Source organism: Hemicordylus capensis, chromosome 4 (assembly GCF_027244095.1).
Source record: "Hemicordylus capensis ecotype Gifberg chromosome 4, rHemCap1.1.pri, whole genome shotgun sequence".
Taxonomy (NCBI): Eukaryota; Metazoa; Chordata; class Lepidosauria; order Squamata; family Cordylidae; genus Hemicordylus; species Hemicordylus capensis.
Genome location: NC_069660.1, coordinates 67,607,107 through 67,630,240, shown reverse-complemented (window position 1 = coordinate 67,630,240; position 23,134 = coordinate 67,607,107). Strand labels below are relative to the sequence as shown.

Genomic DNA, 23,134 nt, shown 5'->3' with positions numbered 1-23,134 from the left:
TGACTCTGGGCCAGCCACTTATTTCACAGCCTAATCTACCTCAAAGGGTTGTTGTGAGGATAAACATAACCATGTACAGTGCTCTGGGCTCCTTGGAGGAAGGGTGGGATGTAAAAGTAACAATAAATGTAAATAAATAAAGTGGCATGGAGAGGGGAACTGAGACTCAGCTGGGAAAACAGGTAAGAGACACAGAGCACAGATGATACACTGAGCATTCAAGATTCAACTGTAAATTTCTTGACTGGGGTGGGGGAGGGGAACCACAAGGTAAAATATCTTCCTCTATATACAAGCAGAAATCAAAGGGAATGTTAATTCTCTGTTCTCTTAACACTCTTTCTCCCCCAGATATGGAACTGAAGCTGAGCAGACATGACTTGCTTGAGGCCACCCACAGAGTTCAAGGAAATAGGAACTCCAAGTCCAATACTCTGTCTGTTAGACCACACAGCCTTTCCCAAGTGCTGGTCCTACATATGGATTGCCAGATTTATAGATGTGAGATCAAAGAGCCCTTTTACTTTGAAGTTCAGTGGGGCCCAGGTATTCTGCTCAGAGCAGGTCATGGAACCTTTCTCACTAAAGATATGATTGCTGCACTGTTTGCAAAAATAACATTTTGGAAGGAGTTAAAGGATCTCTTACGCCAGCGTCACAACATTGAATACCAGCATAATTGGTTGGTGACATACCCCATGAGACTATTTAGTACTGAGATGAGGTTTCAGTGTGAATCCTCTCCTGAGCATTTACAACTCCAATTTCCTCTACTAACAGCTATCCACAGAGTGATAGAACAATTCCACTGCTGTCAGTACTTTTTGTTTTGTTACAATTCATTGCTGAAGTATTTGTCCTAAAGGAAGAGAAGGCCTTCCTGTTGCTGCATTGTCATACTTTGTTTATTTTATTTTATAGCAGAAATTCAGATTGTATAAAGTAATAATTAGTGCAGTACTATAAAATGCCATTTTGTCTGTGATCCAATATTAACACTAGAACAACTTTGAATCTGGACTCAAGCAAATCTCTATAGTAAATATTTTTCAACACTTCCAATTACATACAGTATATATGTTTGCTTTTTAAAAATATAAAGGTATTGGAGCTCTCACTTAACAATATTGCTTCAAACTTTGTCAAGGAGAATTAATATATTTAAGAGTAAAGATTGTGATTGATTATTAGATAAAGTGTGTAATCATTGTCCATGATTAAATTTGAGTGTACTGTAAGATTTAGGGAAGGAAGGAAGGGGAGAAAGAAAGCATATTAGATATTTTAAGTTTAATTGGAATTTGTTTATATAATATTGGAATACAAGTAAACTCTGTGTGTGTGTGTGTGTGTGTGTCCAACAGGAGCAATTTTGTTCTGTAGTAATACATGTACTAAATTGTGTTTTAAGTTTTTGTATGCAATGTATAAATAAAAATATCAAGGCACGATCCAACCAAAGTTAAGTCTCTCTTCTATATTGTTTAAAGTATCTATCTTGTTATGGCTGGCCAATTGACTGTAACAATAAAGATTTGATTTGCATGGAGAATTTAAGTCCCTCTTAATTCAAGGAGTTATGCAGCTGCTTAAATCTTGCCCATTAATATCAACAGGAAATTAGATATAGAGAGCAGAATCCAAGCAAAGATATTATTTTCTAGGTTTCCTTCAAATATGACTTTTAGGAGCCAAAAAGAAAAAAAAAATCTGGCAGAAGTCAAATTCAACTTTTTGAATTTCAAACGTAATAAAAGTTTGAATTAGGCTGAAATTTCATTACAACACCCTCCCCAAGACTTGTCTATCATCAGCAATAAGTAAGTATTGAGTTATTCTCATGTGTGACTTTGGCTTAACTATTTGATTTCTTGCTTTTGTGTCAATCACCTGCAAGGTGATTCTCTCCCCCCCACTCCTCAATGGAGAGTCCCAGCCTGATGGGCAAATTAAGGGGATTGTTGAGATAAAAAGCCATAGACTTCAGCTAGCTTGGGGGCAAGATAAATGGTCTGCTCTTGCCATTGTGTATTGTTCTTTATGAGGCATGTCATGGTAATTCCTTAGAGTCCTTGATTAGTTTTTTTCCTGGAGCCTCTTTAAACAAAACTGTTGATCACTTAACAAATTTGCTGCTGATCACTGCTACTTCACATGGCTAATGGAGGGAAACATTTCCGACACATTCCTCAATCCAGTAACATTCCTGTGGTTACGTAGCCTCTGATCTTCCCTGGTTTCTGTCTCCTCTATCAGCCGTAGTTTTCACTCTCTAATTCTCAGGCTAGGACTTTGGTACCACCCATGGTGCTGATTTCACTTAAGCCTGGCATAGCTGACAACCCTTGCACCTTACAGGCCATTTGCTTTTGGCTATTCAAACCTTGCCTGCTCCTGCCTCTTTAAAAAGAAGAAAATGGAGAGTTTTACAACCTTAGCACCAAGGGTAGTTTTCCTCCTAAGGCAAAATAGTAGCTTCAGGGGTATGGTTTTAATGGGGCTGCAGTGACAGGGGAAAGGGATGCAGAGAGGAAAGGTAAAGGGTGAAAACTTGCTAAACCCTCCTAACTGAGCTAAAGAGGCACCTTTATAAAGTGGTGATTCTCTTTGTTTAGCAGGGGGAAAGCAACTAGCCCTATCCATCCCTAGTACAGCATCCCTCCAGTGCTGGTGCCTATCTTGTGTTTCTTTTTTAGATTGTGAGCCCTTTGGGGTGCCATTTTATTTATTTATTTTTATCTATATAAACCACTTTGGGAACTTTTGTTGAAAAGCAGTATATAAATATTTGTCTTATTTGCAATTTCCCTGGAGCCCCACAAGGCTGAAGGACCACAATATATTGGTTCATAATGTCTAAGGGTAGCAGACAATTCAATCTTTGACCTTCAGAGCAGTGGCTTACAGTATCAGAAAGGAAGTCTAACACACATTAACTAACTCTAGCAAGGGAGGACTAGGCCCCAACAACACCCACTTTGGGCTTTACCACCCTGCAACCTATTTAGTATATAGGAATAGTTCCTTGTTTGAGAACTAAAAGTTGTGAGGGACAACCTGCATTAGGAGCTTGTAGAGAATAACAAAACTTGGAAGCATCTGAGAAACGCCTACTGCGTACAGTGTGCAGAGGTACAAATCTGTACACAGATGTAGTTATCCATATGTTATGCTGAACAGAGATACAGCAGTATACTTCCTCTCTGTATTTCAGGAGGCCTGCATCCAGGTTCATTTATTAGATGAACACAGGTATAGTCATTCACACAAAAGCAGGTATGTGTGTACAGACATTTGAACCTAGGTCAGTAGTGGGCAATGTGGGCCCCGCCAGGGGCGGGGGCAGTGAGAGGCACCTTTAAGAATAAATTAGGAGGTGCTCACCTCTGCTACTACTGCACCTGAAAGCTTCTCAGAGCAGCAGTGCACCACCCAGCACCTGCTGTAGTGGGGAATCTGCTCTGCCGCTCACCTGGCAGAAGCCATTTGCATGGCCAACAAATGGCTTCTATTCATGTGTGGAGGCCAGGTGAGTGGTGGTGCTGATCACTGCGCCGCTGTTCCAAGCAGCTTCCAGGTGCAGCAGTAGTAGAGGTAAGCACATACTAATTTACTCTTAAAGGTGCCTCTCGCCATCTGTCTGGTTGCACCCACACCAGCCACTGCTGACCTAGGTACAACATAGTGAGCCCTTTCTCACGATTGAGTGAGAGGTGTTAATGAAACTGTTCCAGAGTGCTGGCTAACACTCATAGGAACATAGCAAGCTGCCATATACTGAGTCAGACCATTGGTCTATCTAGCTCAGTATTGTCTACCCAGACTGGCAGCAGCTTCTCCAAGGTTGCAGGCAGGAATCTCTCTCAGCCCTATCTTGGAGATGCCAGGGAGGGAACTTGAAATCTTCTGCTCTTCCCAGAGCAGCTTCATCCCCTGAGGGGAATATCTTGCAGTGCTCACACATCAAGTCTTCCATTCATATGCAACCAGGGCAGACCCTGCTTAGCTATGAGGACAAGTCGTGCTTGCTTCCACAAGACCAGCTCTCCTCCCCTAAGAGAAAGGGGAGAGATTGATTCATTGATTGATTGATTTCTATACTGCCCTTCCAAAAGTGGCTCAGGGTGGTTTACTTTAAAATAGTATAAGTATGCTTTATAAGTAAACTTTATAGATATACTTATAAACTTTTTATAAATATACCTATAAAGTATACTTATACTTATATTTCTATACTGCCCTTCCAAAAGTGGCTCAGGGCGGTTTACTTTAAAACAGTATACTTTATAAGTAAACTTTATAGGTATATTTATAAAAAGTTTATAAGTATATCTATAAAGTTTACTTATAAAGTATACTTATACTGTTTTAAAGTAAGCTGCCCTGAGCCACTTTTGGAAGGGCAGTATAGAAATATAAAAAGTATACTTATAAACTTTTTATAAGTATACTTTATAAGTAAAAGTATAATAGTAAAAGTATAAGGCAGCTTGATACGTTTAATACTGATGATTAAGTATTACTGATACTGGCAGACGCAACTTCTCTCATCACTGCAGGACGCTGAGAGGAGCAGCTGCACATGATGGAAGTCTCCTTTCCATGTAGCTGTGGCAGAGCTGCTTGGGCCAGGACTGAATCTAGCAACAGCCGTAGCAAGGAATGAAAGGCGGAGCCACTGAGTGACACTTGATGAACTGTTGGTGCAATGGAAGCTGCTGTCAGGTCCCTCTGCAGAGAGTATTAATTACCTCCCTCACACCTTGACTAATGAACAGAAGATGCTCCTTGAGCTGGCTTTGCACAGGAAAAACGGGTGCCTGCCTGGAACACTTCCTAGGAACAATTAAAGGATTATTAGAGTAGATACACTTGACTTCCTCTAGTAAATGTGAAGAAATAAAAGGGATTTTATCCAGACCTCCATTTAACAGCATAATCCTATGCATATTTATGCAGACATAAATCTCACTGGGTTGTATCCAAAGACAGTTGGTAACAGTGAAGCACCATTTACATCAATGAGACAAGTTAGTTTAATCACAACCAAGTCCCATTAATTTAAATGGCACTTAGTCATGACTAGCATTCTTTGAATACAAGCCACAAAGGCTATGCAGATGCTCCCCACCAGGGTGGGGCGTGCAGTGGAGGGAAGGTGGGGTTTCACCTACCTTCCCCTCAGTTGATCTCCTTCTGAAGCTTCAGGGCACCACTGCAGGCCCAGTCGATCTGTGCTGCTCTGTGCAGCATGGATCAGTGGAGGCTGGGACTCATTCTGCTGGCCTCCATGTATCCCACAATGCACCATGTGATGGGCACGGTACCACCCCCCCTGCTGTGTGACAGGCTCTTTAGGCGCCCATCTCTCTGTGTGCGCTCGGGCTGCAAGCACACATATGGTCAGCGCTGGGGTTAAGGGTGCGCTCATGCCCTTAACCTTGGCTAAAGACTGGGGTAAAAAGCTGAGTCAGGCAGACAGCGCCAGGATCCGTATGGATCCCGGCGTTTCACATGTACAGCCTAACCCAGGCTACAGGCTAGGCAAAGCTGTGCACAGGCTGCTGGGAACAAGGAAGCAGCTGCACACGTTCTTTTGAGCAGCACAGCACCACAACTGGAACGGCGGCAGGGCAGCAGAGGAGCAGGTAAGAACCTGTGTATCTATTCCTTAAAGCTACTGCTCGCTCCCACCTGCACGAAACGTTTTGTTCGGGTCCCCGGATGTGGACTTTTACCCCAGATCTGCAACTATCCAGTGATCCTCCTGCAAGTGCCAAGTGGCTCAAATCACTCCGCAGCTCTTACCTGTGAGTGGGCTCATTGGAAACAATGGGCCTGCTCCTTTGTAACTCTTGCTGGGTGGTGGTGGGAGGAGCGCATTTGTATGCTGTTGCTGTGCTGGCAAACCCATCCCATTTCCCCAGCCAAGTATTTTTTTGCAGCAGTGACTGTGATTGGCCCAGTGGCCCCAAGGAGGGACTTCTTCTGATGTGTGGTGTGTCTCTGCAGCTCTCTAACTACTTCACTCCAGGTCAGGAAACTTATGCTTCCCCTATATCAGGCCTGCTCAAGGTAGGCCCTCCAGCTGTTTTTGGACTACAACTCCCATAATCCACAGCCACAGTGGCCAATAGCTAGGGATTATGGGAGTTGTTGGCCAACATCTGCAGGAGGGCCGAAGTTGAGCAGGCTTGCCCTATATGCACCACTGTGGTGGGGAGGCTAGTGTTGAACTGTGGAGAAGGGGTGCCCCCCCCAATAAAATTAAAATGCACCATTTGTCCCATGAGATTCTGTGATCCAAAGGTTACTGGTGTTCGAACTGTGTGGAAAGGTTCTGTGTTGGTTTCCCTCCATCTTGAAAATGAAAAGAAAATGCATCGTTTGTCCCATAGGATCCAGTCAGAGGAAGACTGGTGATGTGGAAAAGGGTGTATGTAAGTTGTATTTATTCTCAAACTATCCTATTTTAGCAAAGCATGCATATATTATACAAATTAGCATATGTAAATTTTATGTCATTTCTAAATACAAAATGGAGACTTTTAAGATACTTTTTTGATGAACAGCACCTACTATTTCCAGTCTTTGGTGACAAATTTTGAGTTTTTTCACCGCCTGGACCTGGCAACCCTACGTTTCGTGCACATGCCTAATATGAACAGCCCTGCTGGATCTTGCCCAAAGCCCATCTAGTCCAGCATCCTGTTTCCCACAGTGGCCCACTGGATGCCTCTGAGATGCCTACATACAAGAGGTGAGAGTATGCCCACTCTCCTCATGTTGCTCCCCCACAACTGGTAACTAGGAGCATCTTGCCTCTGAAGCTGGAGGTGGCCTATAGCCACCAGAATAGTAGCCATTGATAGACCTGTCCTCCATGCATTTGTCCAAGCCCCTTCTAAAGCCATCCAAGCTAGAGGCCATCACCACATCTCGTGTCAGAGAATTCCCTAGATTAATTATGCGCTGTGTGGAAAAAGGACTTCCTTTTGTTGGTCCTAAATTTCCTGCCCTTCAGTTTCCTTAAAATGACCCCTGGTTCTAGTGTTGTGAAAAAGGGAGAAAAATTTCTGTCTGTCCACTCTCTCTGCTCCATGCATAATTTTATACATCTCTGCCATGTCTCCTGTATTTATTATTGCCCTGCTCTGCATTTCTTGGTAAATAACACTAACTCTTTTCTGATCAATCTACCACTTTCCTAGTGAGGCTGACTTTAAGGACAAAGCCTCTGAGCCAGCCAAGCTGTGCAAAGGAAAGCATGAATTCAATTGCACTAGCACTCTGGGTAGGCTGTCCCCTTACAGCTTCCCTGATGATTAGAGAAGTCCTTAACCATCAGAACTTGGTTAAATACCATCTTTCTCTGGATTGCACAGTTGTGGCCTTGAAGGCAAAATGAGAAGTCTATTGAAATAAATGGAAGAGCCCTGTTGGATCCCCACAGGCACTTCATCAAGCCTTTTACTGATAGAAAAATGCATTTGTGTTGGTTGCCTAAGAAGCTGATGTCAGGCTTCTCATGTGCTTCTGCATCAGTGTGTCATCAGCACAGTGACCTGGTTGGACCTTCTGTCTGAGCCATTTCTGCTTCTGTAATCTAGATAAACAGTAATGTTTCCTGTGGCTATCAAGAAGTGAACTGCTTAACTAATGTTAACTTTTGTAGGGCTTTTGTGCATGGCAAAGCAGTGGGCTTTTCCCAGGTAGTCAGCTCCTGCATGGTGAAACAGCTCACATGTGTGCCCTTGCAGCATGAATTACATTTACAAAAGCAACTCCCATCCATGCTACTGAGTGTGTGTGTGTGTGTGTGTGTGTGTGTGTGTGTGTGTGTGTGTGAAGACAGCTGGGATGATGCCACTAAGAAGGTGGCCTGGAACATAGCAGGAGGGGCAAGAAATTCTACGGAACCAGTATTCAGTTCATTCACTGATCAGTATGTCTCTCATTTGCATGTCAAATGCAAGAGGAAGCTAGGCTCGTTCTCCTGGGGGGAAATGTACCCAGAGAGTCTGGGTTTTGGGGTACATCTGAATGCACCTCTTATTTTCAGTAGAGAGGAGAATCCAGCCTGCGTTCTTCTGGGCTGGCATGCCATCAGGAGGCCTGAGCTCTCCTCTCCTGAATGCTTGGTGTGCATCTTTGATGATGCTGACAGAGCACACAGTGATGCAAGCAAGAATGGAATGGAGCCCCAAGCTTCTTGCCAGCAGACAGCCTCATTGTAAGAACCAGAGCTTGGTGCTAATGAGAAGAGTCACAGGCGCCAAGGGCACGTCCCCCTGGGGATGAGGTTCTTTCAGGACAAATGGAAGCATTTCATTATGAGCAGATAAATGGAAATGTTGGAGAAGAGATGCTTGGAGTCTGGCTTTGCTGTTGGGGAATAAAAAGAAGATAAAAGACACTCTGCTAAGCAGGGTGGCTATTAATAAGGCATCTCGACTAATGATTTCTTACCGGCCAAGCCAACATAGCATGGTCACACAGTCACATACTGCGTCAAATATGAGGTAAAATGGTAAAGACAGGGATAGAGTTGCCAATGGCTTATTTCACAAATCCCAGTCGTGAGGCAGAATGTGGGGCACATCAGGGATGGCGCTGTGAGAGCAATTTCCATTAGGGATGTGCATGAACCGGTCCGGAGGCCATTGTAGAGGCCTCTGAACCAGTTTGAATGTGGCGCAGTTTGAAGGTCTGGCACCAGGGGGGTTCTTTAAGGGTGGGGGTGCACTTACCCCTCCTGCTGCTTTCCCCCCAGTGGTGCACTTTTTAAAAAAAAACACCTTCTTGGGGCGGCGGCGTACCTCCCTGCCGCCCCTGCCCCCGTTTTTGGCCGGAAGTGGCCAGAAGTGTTGGAGATGAACTTCCAGTGCTTCGACCTTTTGCACCAACTGTCCTAATGACCACTAGGGGCATTGGGAGTAGAGACAGTGAGTCAGGGTCTCCCTATCTGTCCCTACTCTGTGACCCCTGAACTGACTCTGCAGCACTTCCTGTGCTGAGTCACAATCCTTCCTTTCCTCCTAGAGAGCAGATGGAAACATCTCTCTCTCTCTCTCTCCTTACCTATCCACTATGTAGTCCTTTAGATTAGAGTTAGGTCTTTCCTATCTAAGTGTATTTAACCAATACATATTTAGGGTCTAGTCATACAAGGATCTCCATGTGTTTTCTTTAAATAGCTGCAATATCTGAACCATCCTCTGCTACCTACTCTGTAACTGGGGTGTGTGCTCATTCCTTAGTGCTCTGCTGTTTTACCTATTGTGGGTAAAAATCAACAACCTCTAAAAGGGAAGTACCGTGCGTTGTATGGGTCAGCTGTGAAACACCTTTTTTGATGATGCTTTGAGACTTCTGGTGCCTGTGATTCCCCCAAAGAGATGCTGGTATCCACATTTGAGAAATGTTTGCTGTTTAACTATTGACTTGTATTCAGTTCCCCTATGAATTAAGAGTAACTGGCTTCAGTGATCTTGTTCTAGAATTAGACTACAGATTAGTATTCAACCAGATTAGTACAGGCCTGTTAGCAGCCACTTTGCTGGTGAATTGTGACAAGTAACAATCACTTCCACAGCATGATTAGGCACAGTTTGTAAACTGGAAGAGTTGCAGCTATTGGTGGATTAATGGAGAGGCAGAGTAGGCATTTGCCTATGGCAGCAAAATTTGAGGAGCAGCAAATTTTGCCCCTCCTCAAATTTTGCTGCCCCTCTCTGTGGGCAGCGGCAGCTACAGCAAGGGTCGAGTGGGCGAGGAGAAAATCCTCCCTTTTACCTTATTTTTTAAAAAAGGCAAGCCTTTTTTGTTTAAGATAAAAGGGTGGCAAAAGCCTTTTTGCCTATGGGCGGCAAAAAGCTTAATCCACCCCGGGGAGCTTTTTAAATTACAGGCCATCAGTACACCCCAGATTGCTAACATGAGTGGGCAGGTTGGCTAGTGAAAAATGTTTGGAAATGCGTAACATTTATGGACTTATTTACACACATGGAGTTGCCTTATACTGAATAAACCATTGACCAATTTAAACTTGTACTGGCTTTCCAAGGTCCCAAGCATAGAGGGGTCCTTCCCAGCCAGTTGGGAACTGAATCTGGGACCTTCAGCATGTGAAACATGAGCTTTGCCACTGAACTTTAATGTCTCTTTGCCTGCTATTCTGACTGCTATTTGCAAGTTGGAGTTGCACCTTGATGCTAATACACTATAGTTACAGTTACACCCTGATGCTGACCACAAAAAAGGGAAGTGTTCCCTTTTGACCAGAGCCACATGGTCATCTGGGGTCAAACTCAAGGTCCATCTAGTTCAGCCCCTTGTCTTCTAATAAGCATCAGATGTTTCACAAGAAGGTTTGCAAGCACCAAGCTTGCAAACGTGTGGTCATTTGTTTTGCCATGTGAAGGCTTCTGTTTTATCCCAGTAATGACAGTCAGTTAATGTATCTCCTCAGCCTATACAACTGGGAGCTTTAGTTATTCTAATTTTATATAGTCTTGCCACTCATACAAATGCTACATTAAAAAAAGGGGAAAAAAGAATCTTAGTACATTCTTGACCTGAGTCCAATAGACATTCCATCTGCTAATTAGAAATTGTGGGAAAGGTATTTCCTTTCATCAGCACTGAACTTTCCATCTTACAAATTAAAGTTAAAACAAACAGAGCTTATTCCATTCATGAAAAGTATTCACATTTCTAAAACTGTTAACAATTGCAGATCAGTGGATTTTAAGGACTCCACAATTCCTTTTATCTCAGTTGTTTTGATTAATGACTGGGGTGATTGTGCTATAACATCACACATAATGGCCATATGATATTATTAGTCAACCGGAATATGGAATTTGATATACTTAGTGTAATGCTTTGGCCATTCAGCCATGTTGTCTTATTTGCCAAGCAATTTCATTTGGCCCATTAAAACATAGATTTAATGCAAAGCCCTCTTTAATTAGAGAGTTTAAATCAGTCTCATTGACTGCCAGTTCACACAGCAATTTGGGCATGGTGGATCCTTGGAAAGTTACCATATTTTATAACGAGTAGAGCCACCAGATTTTGATTTTGAAAAACATAATTGTGTGAATTTGGTGTATGAGTGTTGGAGTCTATGCACATGGGCCATATTTTGAACATTACATTCCCTAAGTGTGCATGCGGGGACATCGGGGCTGGTGTGCTAGATGTGTGGTGAGGACAGGTGCACTCTTGGTCCCCTCCATGCAGTGGGCCGAACAAAGGAAAGGAGTCTCATCCAATCCGACCCATTGTCTTGCCAGTGGCTTTTGAGGACTCCCTTCTGAGAAAATGTATGAAAGTGTTTTCCACCTCTTGCTTCTTGGAACTTTCTAGTGTTAATCAGTGTTTGTTCTTAAGTGTTAACAAATCCACAGATGCTAATATGCATTTAATTAACCCAGTTACAAGATTCTAGGGAAACAAGCTCACTGTGCCCCATATTAGCAAACTGTTGTTGACCTGGGAGAGGTATTGCACAGAACTTCCCAGGATATGTTTAGAGAAAGCTTCACATAGGATTTAGCAAATGGGAAGTACAAGCACGCAGCCCTTAATCTTCTGTCCTTTCACAAACACGTCTGTCATTTCCTTCTTGCCATCTCACAGACTATTCCCTCCTGAGCTTGGATAATTTGTTGACATTTCCCTCCCCTTCCCTTTGATACTGTTTGTGACCTGCACAGCTTGAGAACTCATCACTTCTCTGGTGCCAAGTAAAATTGTGTCTGCTCACAATCCTGTCCTATGGATGTTCCTTGGAAGTAAATCCTATTGAGCTCAATGAGACTTACTCCCTAAAGTGTGTTTAGGACTGCAGCCTTAGAGAGGAAAAGGCAAGCAGATATTCATCTGAGACTGACCTGTCTGCCCCCCAAAATGAAGGAAGACCAAGTAGTGTGGTATAGACGGTGATATCCTTTCATTCTGAGCTCTCTTGATTTTGAGTCCTTAGATGAGGGACAAGCTGACGGCACCAATCTAGCAAAGTTATGCAGTTTTAAGTCCCACTGATTTCAGTGGGAGAGTCAAGCACATGCTTACATCTCTTATGGGATGCTTTTAAAAAGTGCTTAACTTTGACTGGATTGTGCCTTCAGTTATTAACACCGGTGTCCTTTCCAAGATTGGTAAGATGCGCCACATAAGTTGTGTTACAGTTTTATGGATTTTTCATTATCCTGCTGTGATGCTTTAAACAACTTTTTTGTGGATAAAATCTCTTGCATTCGAGCTGACTTGGACTCCATGGTTATGGCAGGGTCAATTGCAGAGGTGTCCAGTATCTCTCCTGGTTCAATTAGAATGGATCAGTTTCAGTTTGTGACTCCTGAGGATGTGGCCAAACTCCTTAGAAGTGTTCGGCTTACCACTTGTTGTCCTTTGGAGCCATGCCCAACATGGCTTATAACATCGAGCAGGGAGGTCCTTAGAGATGGCCTAGTTGACTTCATAAATGCCTCACTGAGGGAGGGCAGGATGCCTCCATGTTTGAAGGAGGCAATTGTGAGACCTTTGCCTTAGAAGCCTGCCCTAGAGCCTTCAGCAATGGATAATTATAGGCCAGTCTCCAACTTCCATTAGGTGGGCAAGATAATTGAGAGGGTGGTGGCTGATCAATTCCAGGCAGTTTTGGATGATATTATCTAGATCCATTTCAAACTGGCTTTAGTGCAGGCTGTGGGGTGGAGACAGCCTTGGTCTGCCTGATGGACCAAGGAATCTCTTCCAAGGAATGGACAGAGAGAGTGTGATGCTGTTGATTCTTTGGGACCTTTCTGTGGCTTTTGATACTATCGACCATGGTATCCTTCTGAATTGCTTGGGCGATTTGGGAATAGGTGGCACTGAACAGAAGTGATTCTGTTCCTATCTCTCTGGTAGATTCCAGATGGTGTCACTCGGAGATAGCTGCTCTCTGAAATGAGAGCTATTGTTTGGTGTCCCTCAGGGCTCCATCCAATCTCTGATGATTTTTAACATCTACATGAAACCGCTGGGTGAGAGCATCAGGAGATTTGGAGCAGGGTGTTATCAATATGCTGATGACACCCAAATCTATTTCTCCATGACACTATCCTCAGGAAATGGCATAACCCCCTAAATGCCTGCCTACAGGCAGTAATGGACTGGATGAGGGATAATAAATTGAAGCTGAATCCAAGCAAGACGGAGGTACTCATGGTAAAGGGTCATACTTCGAGGGACATAATAGATCTTCCTGTTCTGGATGGGGCTGCACTCCCCCCGAAGGAACAGGTACATAGCTTGGGAGTGCTTCTGGATACAGGCATCACTCCGGTTTCTCAGGCTGAGGCTATGGCCAGGAGTGCTTTCTATCAACTTTGGTTGATAGGACAGCTGTGTCAGTTCCTTGAAGATAATGATCTCAGAACTGTGGTGCACTCTCTGATAACCTCTAGGCTTGACTACCGCCATGTGCTGTATGTGGGGCTGCCTTTGTATGTAGTTTGGAAACTTCAGTTGGTTCGAAATGCAGCCGCTAGATTGGTCTCCGGGATGTCTCAGAGATACCATATTATGCCTGTTTTAAAGCAATTGCATTGGTTGCAAATAGGTTTCTGGGCAAAATACAGAGTGCTGGTAATTACCTTTAAAACCCTAAACGTCTTAGGGCTGGGTTACCTGGAAGAGTGCCTTCTTCTGCATGATCCCCACTGCACATTAAGGTCATCAAGTGAGGTCTGTCTCTAGATGCCGGCAGCTCATCTAGTGGTGACTCGGGAGTGGGCCTTCTCTATAGTCGCTCCTGAGCTGTGGAATGCACTCCCTATAGATATTTGTGGTTTAACAGCTTTAGTAAGGTGAAGTGTGCCATTGAGTCAGTGTCAACTCCTGGCAACCACAGAGCCCTGAGGTTGTCTTTGGTAGACTACAAGAGGGGTTTACCATTGCCTCCTTCCACACAGTATGAGATGATGCCTTTCAGCATCTTCCTATACTGTTGCTGCCATGCCCGATATAGGTGATTCTTTTAGTCTAGGGGAAACTTACCAGTGGGGATTTGAACCGGCAACCTCCAGCTTGCTAGTCAAGTCATTTCCCTGCTGCACCATTAGGTGGCTTTGCAACCTTCAATAGAGCCCCTAAGTTACATTTTTTTTAGCCAGGCTTTTAGTAATCTCTGAATGTTTTAAATTTTTAATTGCTGTTTAAATTTTAATTTCTGTAATCTTTGAATGTTTTAAATTTTCTACTTTCTGTTTTAATAGTTTGTTTTGTTTTTATTGTGTTTGTTTTTGTGAACCACCTAGAGCCTTTGGAATCAGGTGGTATATAAATTAAATAAATAATGATGATAAAAATAATAATGTGGCAAAGTCAGCTATTGCCTGTGGAAATTCTAATAACTAGTCAGTCCCTAAGGAAACTTTCAGACTTTCTGAACTTGCCTCCCTGTCTTTCTAGGGAAGACAGAGCAATCAAGAGCACCAGCCATACCCCGCAGGGAGTGAGCAAACGGAAATCTTCACGTGCAGCTTGTATAAGTCCTCTTCCTTGGTTGTTCCTATTCTCTTCCCTGCAAGCACTTCAGAATGGAGGGGAGGGGGATCTAAGATCACTTGAATCCTTTGCCGCCTGAATCTTGGCCCCTCAAGCCCACTCTTTGCTGAGTGACCATGTCTTTCTAAATTACCCTGTGCAGGTATAAAAAAGCTAGTGAGCCCATTCTCATGATTGGAGAATGGGCTAGAATGGGGCCAGGGGAGGAAGCTGCGGAAAGCTTACCTCCTCTGCAGATGAACCTGTTCATATTGCTGGGCGGCCGGATCAGCCACCCAGATGATTGAGCAGGGAGACATGGGGACTGGGATGCCCCCAGAAGAGCTTCCATAATACACTGTGCAAGTGTGCATATGGGGAGCTTCCTGATGCCAGTCGGGAGGCTACTTGTGTATAGATGCCATGCAAAGCCGCGTAGCACTGACACATGAGCATTTAGCCCACTCTTTGGGCGCCCTTGCAGCCAAAACCCAGGCTAAGCAGTAGGCTCCCTAGGCAGGCTTGCCACCACGCGGTACACACGTGCACCGAAAATAGGGCTGGGCTTCCTTAGCCTGGTTTTTGGTGCGTGTTTGAATAGCTTCAGTCTCTTACAAAAAAGCCAGTGTCTCTTGTGAGGCAGTGCCCCATTCTCACAAGAGCTTTCCTCATCACCTGCCCACAATTCTGAGGTGGAAGCATCATCAGTCTTAGGTGGGTATTGCCCGCTGGAATACCCACCTGGGTATTTCATCTTTGGACAGCCTCCATCTTTGGGCACTGGTGGCTCAGAGCATGGACACAGCCGTATGTGCAGATCTGTGAATTGAGGGCCTTTTTAAAGCAAGTGTATTCTCCTCTTTCCCTCATCCAATTGCCTTGGTCCCTCCTGTCCCACCTACTCACCTGCCAAGTGCAGCATGGAAGGGAGCAAGGCTAGATGAGGATGGCACAGATGCCAAGTGAGAGGTTAGCTCTGTCCAATCACCCTAGAGGACCTGACAGTCACATGCAATCCCCTCTCCAGATGTCCTGTACCTGGGGGTGGGTGCTAGCCTGTAGTTTTAGACCCTAATAGGCCAAAGCACTTTTCTTCTTCCTCCGTGAATTCAAGGATTCAGAATGCTGCTGCTGTCTGACATCTCCAGCAGGTTACTGGAGGGGGAGCAGGGCCTGTTACATTAAGTGCCAGGTGTGAAAACAGAGGACCCGGCTGCTGCCAGTTTACTTAACCGAAGTGAAATGGGTGGGATGTAAATAATTAGTGATGGCATTGTCAGCTGCAGAGTAAACTTCATCTGCCTTTCATCCATGTGAGCTGTCGGGTCAAGATCAGACAGAAACGTGGCTCTACAGCTGCTGCTGCACATCAAAAGAGGCTCCTCAGTGGCAAAAGCAAATAGACAGGAATGTTTTTCCTCTTGCTTGCTCCGAAGGATGTGAATCAGCTTGCTCATTTCTCTCTTTGCCCGCCATGCTGGTGTTTGTTTATTTTTATTTTATTTTATTTTATTGAATTTCTGTACCGCCTGCTATATAAATCTCTAGGCGGTATACATATTAAAACATAATATAAAATATAAAACATTTCAAATTCATAAAACAGATAAAAATCACAATAGATTAAAAAACCCATGAAAATTTAAAATTTAAATTAAAAGCCTGGGGAAACAGGTATGTCTTCAAGATCCTCCTAAAAACAAACAGAGAAGGAGATGCTCTTTTTTCAGCAGGGAGTGCATTCCAAAGCCCTGGGGCAGCCACAGAGAAGGCCTGCTCCCAAGTCGCCACCAAACGAGTTGGTGGCAACCATAACCGGACCTCTCCAGATGATCTGAATAGGCGACAGGATTCATGACAGAGAAGGTGCTCTCTTAAGTACCCTGGATCCAAGGCAAGCCATTAAAGGCTTTATAGGTAATAACCAGCATAAACTTATTGTGTTGCTGCAATCAGTTTGTCAGAATACCTGAACTGGAATACCTGAAATACCAAACTAAAGGAGCTCTCATTAGGTTAAGCCAGAGGTTCCCAACTTAGGGAACTTAGGAACGTAGATGTTACTGGACTACAACTCCCATCATCCGTGTGCTCCCTGTATGTTCACTGGGAACTGGAGGGTTCTGGCTTACTGAATTGGCAGCAACGGTGTGAATGCACCCTGCATATATGAAAAATCCTCCTTCCTGCAGCACCAGTCAAGCAGCAAGGATGCTGAAAAGCAGCATGGCATGGAACTGGGTAGGAATCTATCTAATATTAGTACTGACAGCCGTTGTGTGGTGTATTAGTTAGAGTGCCAAGGGTGGGACTAGAAGATCTGAGTTCAGTCCTTACTCAGCCATGATGTTCATTGTGTGATCCTAGACCAGTCACTATTTCTCAGCCTAATATATTTCAAAAGGTTGTGGTGTGGAAAATGTACGTGGGGGTGGAATCTGTGTGTGCTTTCCTGAGCCCCTTGGAGGAAGAGCAGCTCATAATGTAATAAATAAATGAAATATCTCAACATTCTTTTCAATATTCCATCCCATTTTCCCCAAATTCTGTCACGTTGTAGCATGAACAAAAATTAAAGCCAGGGTAGGGCTATGTAGCTGGAAACAGGTGCAAATTCCTGATGCCTGTGGTCAGCCAAGACAGCCTTCACCCCCATGGTATCCCAGAGTGCATCACTTTATTTCTCACATAAAGGTGAATAGTTGCCAATCACCCCATGGGGGGGGGGGAGTGAGGTTTCAATAAGGACAAATCCTATCCTATACCCTGCCAATAAGGAGGGTATTCACTGGTAAGATTACCACAGGATGATGTAATGGGGGGAAATAAAGTAAAGTGTGCCGTCTAGTTGGTGTCGACTCCTGGCGTCCACAGAGCCCTGTGGTTTTCTTTGGTAGAATACAGGAGGGGCTTACCATTGCTTCCTCCTGTGCAGTATCAGATGATGCCTTTCAGCATCTTCCTATATCGCTGCTGCCCCATATGGGTGTTTGCCATAGTCTGGGGAACTGGCAACCTCTGGCTTGCTATTCAAGTCATTTCTGGCTTGCTATTCAAGTCATGAGAACCAGCGTGGTGTAGTGGTTAGAGTGCCGGACTAGGACCGGGGAGACCCGAGTTCAAATCCCCATTCAGCCATGAAACTAGCTGGGTGACTCTGGGCCAGTCACTTCTCTCTCAGCCTAACCTACTTCACAGGGTTGTTGTGAAAGAGAAACTCAAGTATGTAGTACACCTCTCTGGGCTCCTTGGAGGAAGAGCGGGATATAAATGTAAAATAATAATAATAATAATTATTATTATTATTATTATTATTTCCCTGCTGTGCCATTAGGGAAATACACAACACATTTCTATGGGTCTTCCCATATATCTGTGGGGGCTTTCCAGTATAAGCCCCGCTTTCCACACATATCTTGTCTGTTATAATGATGGACATTTTACTAAACACGTCAGCAAAACTGACCCATCATGTATCATGAAAGAAAAGTCCTAGAGGGAGCAAACTGTATGGCAAAGCAGAAGATTTGCTTGGTAGTCCGTCTCAGAGGCCTAGTAAAAGCAATATATCAGGGGGGAGACTGGATTCTTCGCCCTAGCCATTAAAGGTGCAAAGAGCATTTGAATGTTTTTCTTGCACCATGCCCTGTGGTTCATTCAAGGCAGGGAGGGATTGCCAGCGAACAATTATTTCTTGAACTGGAAATACTGTACGCTCAAGTAAATTTCAATTGTTGTTAGTGAGAATGTCCACTAGATGTCCCCAGAGCTTCACAAGAATGTAAAACTTAAAGCAGTGCTGGTTCCTGTTATAGACTTTTTTGAAACTAATTTTAGCTACCAGTCCGACTTTTTTGGAAATCTTGGCAACTAGGACTATAAGGTCCTAGTTGGTTTCAGTATTTTTAGAAAGTGATTTTGAAGTTCAGGCTAAAAAATTGCAATTGACATGAGACACACTAAAACAACAGCCAGCATGGAATAGTGGCTAGAGTGCAGGACTAGGACCGGGGAGACCTGAGTTCAAATCCCCATTCAGCCATACTTGCTGGGTGACTCTGGGCCTGTCACCTCTCTCTCAGCCTAACCTACTTCACAGGGTTGTTGTGACAAGAAACCTAACTATGTACGTATACCGCTCTGGGCTCCTTGGAGGAAGAGCGGGATATAATTGTTAAAAAAAAAACACCTCCCAAAAACAGCTCGGGGCAGGGGAAATTCAGAACCCCCACAAGTTCACCTTACTTTTTCTGAGGCTGGGACTAAATGTTATTTGGCAGATGCAAGTAATATGAGTTTAAAAAAAATAAAATAGAAGCAGCCACAGAAGGCTATGATCAGTAGCAGATGGTTTCTTGAAATTTTCTCCTCCAGTCATTTTTCTGCTCAAAATGTCCCTGGGCTGCTTTTTCCATCCACAATAGACAAGCAGCCTGAGGAAGCTGCTTTGGGTGGGGAACTGGCTGGAGAGGAGGACCAGCTCAGGCAGCCCTCCCTCCCATTATTCTTCTGCTCCCATTTTCAACCTCTGGTGTCTGCATAGTTGGTGGACCCATTGCTGAATCACAAACTAGAAATTAAAGCAAGCTGCAGTCCTAAGTAAGCATGCTTCTTTGAAGTCGACTTCATCCAGAAGGATTCACTTCATAGAAAAAAATACATTTTGGATGGAAACATTAATGGAAAACACACAGTTAGGCCAAATTCAGACGAAATTGGAAACCAGAGGTCCCTTCACCTCCAGTTTCCGAAGCCGCATGTCCAAATTTGGCAATCCAGAGTTAAGGGCGAAACAGGACCTGTGGTTTCCTTCACCAAACTCCATTCTGAACCACCAGTCACAGTGGAGTTTTGCCACCGTTAACCTTGTGGTGCCCTTAACCTTTGTGGCGCCAGCATTACATCCAAATGCTGACACTGCAGTTCGGGCCCCATGGAACCTGAGCTGAGGGAAGAGCTCCTCCCTCATTCTGGCCTGATTGGCTGCACCTCTGTCCTTCCATCAAGAAGGAAGCCCACACAGCCAACTGGCCCACCTTTCTGCAGTCTCGCTGACTGCAGAGAGGCCCCTTTCCCCAACATCTGGGCATGGATGGGAGAGCAGGGGGAGGGGCGTGCGGAGCCACAGGTCCATTGGACCCGCAATTCTGCATTACATATGAACTGGGCCACAATTTCTCATTCAGAAAGCTAATGTGTGGGACAAAGCTCAGCCCCACCCCATGCATTTAATCCCTTCGATGCCCCCATTCCCTTTTTTCTGGTGTTGCCACTGTTGTGTTGCCCATAATTACAGTTTCATCTTTCTTCTAAGTGCCTGGGGCGGGGGTGGCAATTGCCCCATGCCCAACACATGGAGAGCCCCCATCTAAAGTATGGTGCAGTATTTGTAAATATCAGATTGAGCCTTTCCATTCAAGGAGTAAAACCAATCAGTTAACATATAGCTCCAAGATCAAGACTGATATTCCGGTATTTGGGGTTATTACATCAACACAGAATGCAGTGGCTGCCATACTGCACAACGTTACACATGTGGTGGAATGTAACATTTGCACAGTTGCACAAGCGCAAAAATGGCATGAATTGAGTTGTGCAACAATGTGGCCATTATATATATATCAGCCATAGTGTTGCACAGTTCTGTGCCAATTTTGTGTGTGTACAACTGTGCAGACATTATGTTCTACCGTGTGAGTAACATTGTGTCAGCCAGAGATACTAAAGTGGGAGGGGGAGGCCCTCAAATGAACAGTCTGCCCCCAGGCCTCTCCGAGTCTTAAAAAGGGCCTGTTTCTTTCCCATCTTAATCAACTTTGTGTGAGAGAGCGCATCACATGGCTTTAAAAGGGGCTTAGACAAATTCATGGAGGACAGGTCTATGAATGGCTAGTAGTCTGATGGCTATAGGCCACCTCCAGCCTCAGAGGCAAGATGCCTCCAAATACCAGTTGCAGGGGAGCAGCAGCAAGAGAGCGGGCATACCCTTACCTCTTGATGGTGCCTTCTCAGAGGCATCTGGTGGGCCACTATGGGAAACAGGATGCTGGACTAGATAGGCCTTGGGCCTGATCTACAGGGCTGTTCTTATGTTCATATTCTCACAGTCCTCTAACTAAGAGGTTATTTGGTTCTATCTGTATAACCAAGATGACCAGGGTGTCCCGTCTGTGGAGCCATCATGCCCCTCATCTAAAGGTGACCTCCTAGCTGAAGGCATGCAGCAAGGGTTTATGCAATCATTTTCATGATACAAAGAAGAGAACATACCTGTGGCCGAACGCTTGGGGGAGATGAATATATTGGGTTGTGCTGATTAAAAGCAGTTGTTTCTAACTGACTCAGAGAGCAGATTCACATCAGTCTATCTCTAGCTAAATGGAATTTTTTAATTTTCCACATGGATTTGTGGTTTCACTCTTGGAGAAACATATGATGGTACTGGTGTTTTGTAAATGCTGTAAGCAGTGCTCCTTGATTAGTCATAAAAATGTACAATATTTCCTATCAGCAATGAAGGAACCCCCCAGACAAATATCAAACAAACCTGTGTGGCTATCGTGCCATCAGAAATGGGCCTGAGCTATGCAGCAGCATTCCATATAAATGGTTAAAGCTGGTGAGGCAGAATTCCGTGCAGGACTGCAGAGGACCAGTTTTTGCGAGTCTTTAGGCCGTTTGGAATACTGCAGCGTTAACAATGATAGAACTTGTGTTTATCCTATATAAAGAAGCTTGTAAAATTCCACAGGACTAGCATCAGGGGTTGGCATCAGCCAAGGCCCCAGCGTCCTCTGAAGGCCCACCACCGATACCACCACACAGCTACAGCCTCTCTCTCTCTCTCTCTCTCTCTCTCTCTCCTCTAGGTGATGGTGGGATTGGGCATCCGCCAGCCCTTGGTGCCACACTGCCTAGTGGAGGACTTACATAGAATCTTGTGGAAGGGTGCCTGAAATCTGGAGGAAGTCCTGAATTTCCATGCACAGTGAAACTTCTAGAGCCTTTCTTACACAACTGAAGGGTTTAATCCAATTCTTATTCTACCCACCAGCAAAGTGGACATAGAACATTAATATTAACATTGAACAGGATATCTTATCTTAGGGATGGACTAGATCAGGAGTGGCTAACCTGAGGCTCTCCAGCTGTCATTGGACTATAACTCTTATTATCCTCAGCCACAATGGCCAATAGTAAGGGAAGATGGGAGCTGTAGTCCAGCAACGACTGGAGAGCCTCTAGTCTAGATGATCCGTGGAGTCAATGGTTCTAGAGCAGGGACCAGTTTGGAAAAGAGGTGCTCTGTCTATCTATCTATCTATCTATCTATCTATCTATCTATCTATCTATCTATCTATCTATCTATTACAAACTGAACTCTGTCTTTTGAAATTGGATACACAGAAAGGCAGCGCTTTTGTCTCTTCTTTACCATTTGTACCACCTCAGTGTTATTTGAAGGGCTCTAGAGGGCACTCTGTTTATCATCAGTGAAGTCTGATAAGGCAGGAGTCTTGTTTGGTGCTTCCAGAGGGCTGCAGAAGTATATCTAGATCATAGCCCTGTTGACTTCAGAGAAGGAAAATTCTCACAGAACATGAAAGTTAGAATCTATCACAAACAATGCTGAGGTTAGCAGTCTCAGTTCATCATAATAGGAAGACATGGTTCTCAAGGCTACATCTGGGGATTTCACTTTCCTCTGTGTTCTCGCACCTCTTCCTTCATTTTTAGCCCAGACTTAAAGTCACGAAGGGCCCGGGTCCTCCCAAAGATTTTAAGGAAGTGTTAGAGGATGTGTGTCTGGGCATGGAAAAGAGGAAAGGTGGTAGCAAGCATGACATCCTCTTAGCTAAGCAGGGTCCATCCTAGTTGCATTTGAATGGGAGACCACATGTGAGCACTGTAAGATATTCCCCTCAGGGGATGGAGCTGCTCTGGGAAGAGCAGAAGGTTCCAAGTTCCTTCCTGGGCTTATCCAAGTTAGGGCTGAGAGAAATTCCTGCCTGAAACCTTGGAGAAGCCGCTGCCAGTCTGTGAAGACTACACAGAGCTAGATAGACCAATGGTCTGACTCAGTATATGGCAGCTTCCTATGTTCCTATGGTCACCATGAAGTTAGCTTCCAACAGCCTCCTCAAAGATATTTTTAGACTTTATGACCTGTTTTAATCTGCAGCTAAGATTGTTTGAAATAGTAAAATACCTACTTTGGGAACTGGCCAGCCCCAAGGGTTTCCCAAGATCCCTAATCACCCTTGAGCTCTTCTCAGAAGAATCCATCAAGCCCCCATGCTGTTCTCAATGGATATATTTGCTCAATACTACCAGGACTCTGTCAAGTTCCCCCTTTTATTATCCATTTTTCTAGGCAGCTCATTGGCTTGTCCAGTTATTCTTGCATCTCTTTTATTGTAATCTCTATACTCAGCCTTCACAACAGCCATACATTTTCCTCAAAGCCAAAAGGTCACTGAACATATGCATTGGATTGTTAACTCAGAACTGTAGAAACAAGAGACACTCCACAGCCTTGGGGTCTGAAAAAAAGGAGTATACATAATGATCTGTGTAATTGTATAATTGTCAA

At 44.3% G+C, this 23,134-nt stretch overlaps 1 long non-coding RNA gene across 1 annotated transcript; it reads left to right on the top strand.

Moving 5' to 3' along the window:
- The first annotated feature begins 1,621 nt into the window (after positions 1 to 1,621).
- On the top strand, positions 1,622 to 4,926 carry LOC128352943 (uncharacterized). Its single transcript, XR_008320726.1, has 2 exons — positions 1,622 to 1,820; positions 4,560 to 4,926. It is a non-coding gene; the product is annotated as an uncharacterized LOC128352943 (long non-coding RNA).
- Positions 4,927 to 23,134: the final 18,208 nt, after the last annotated feature.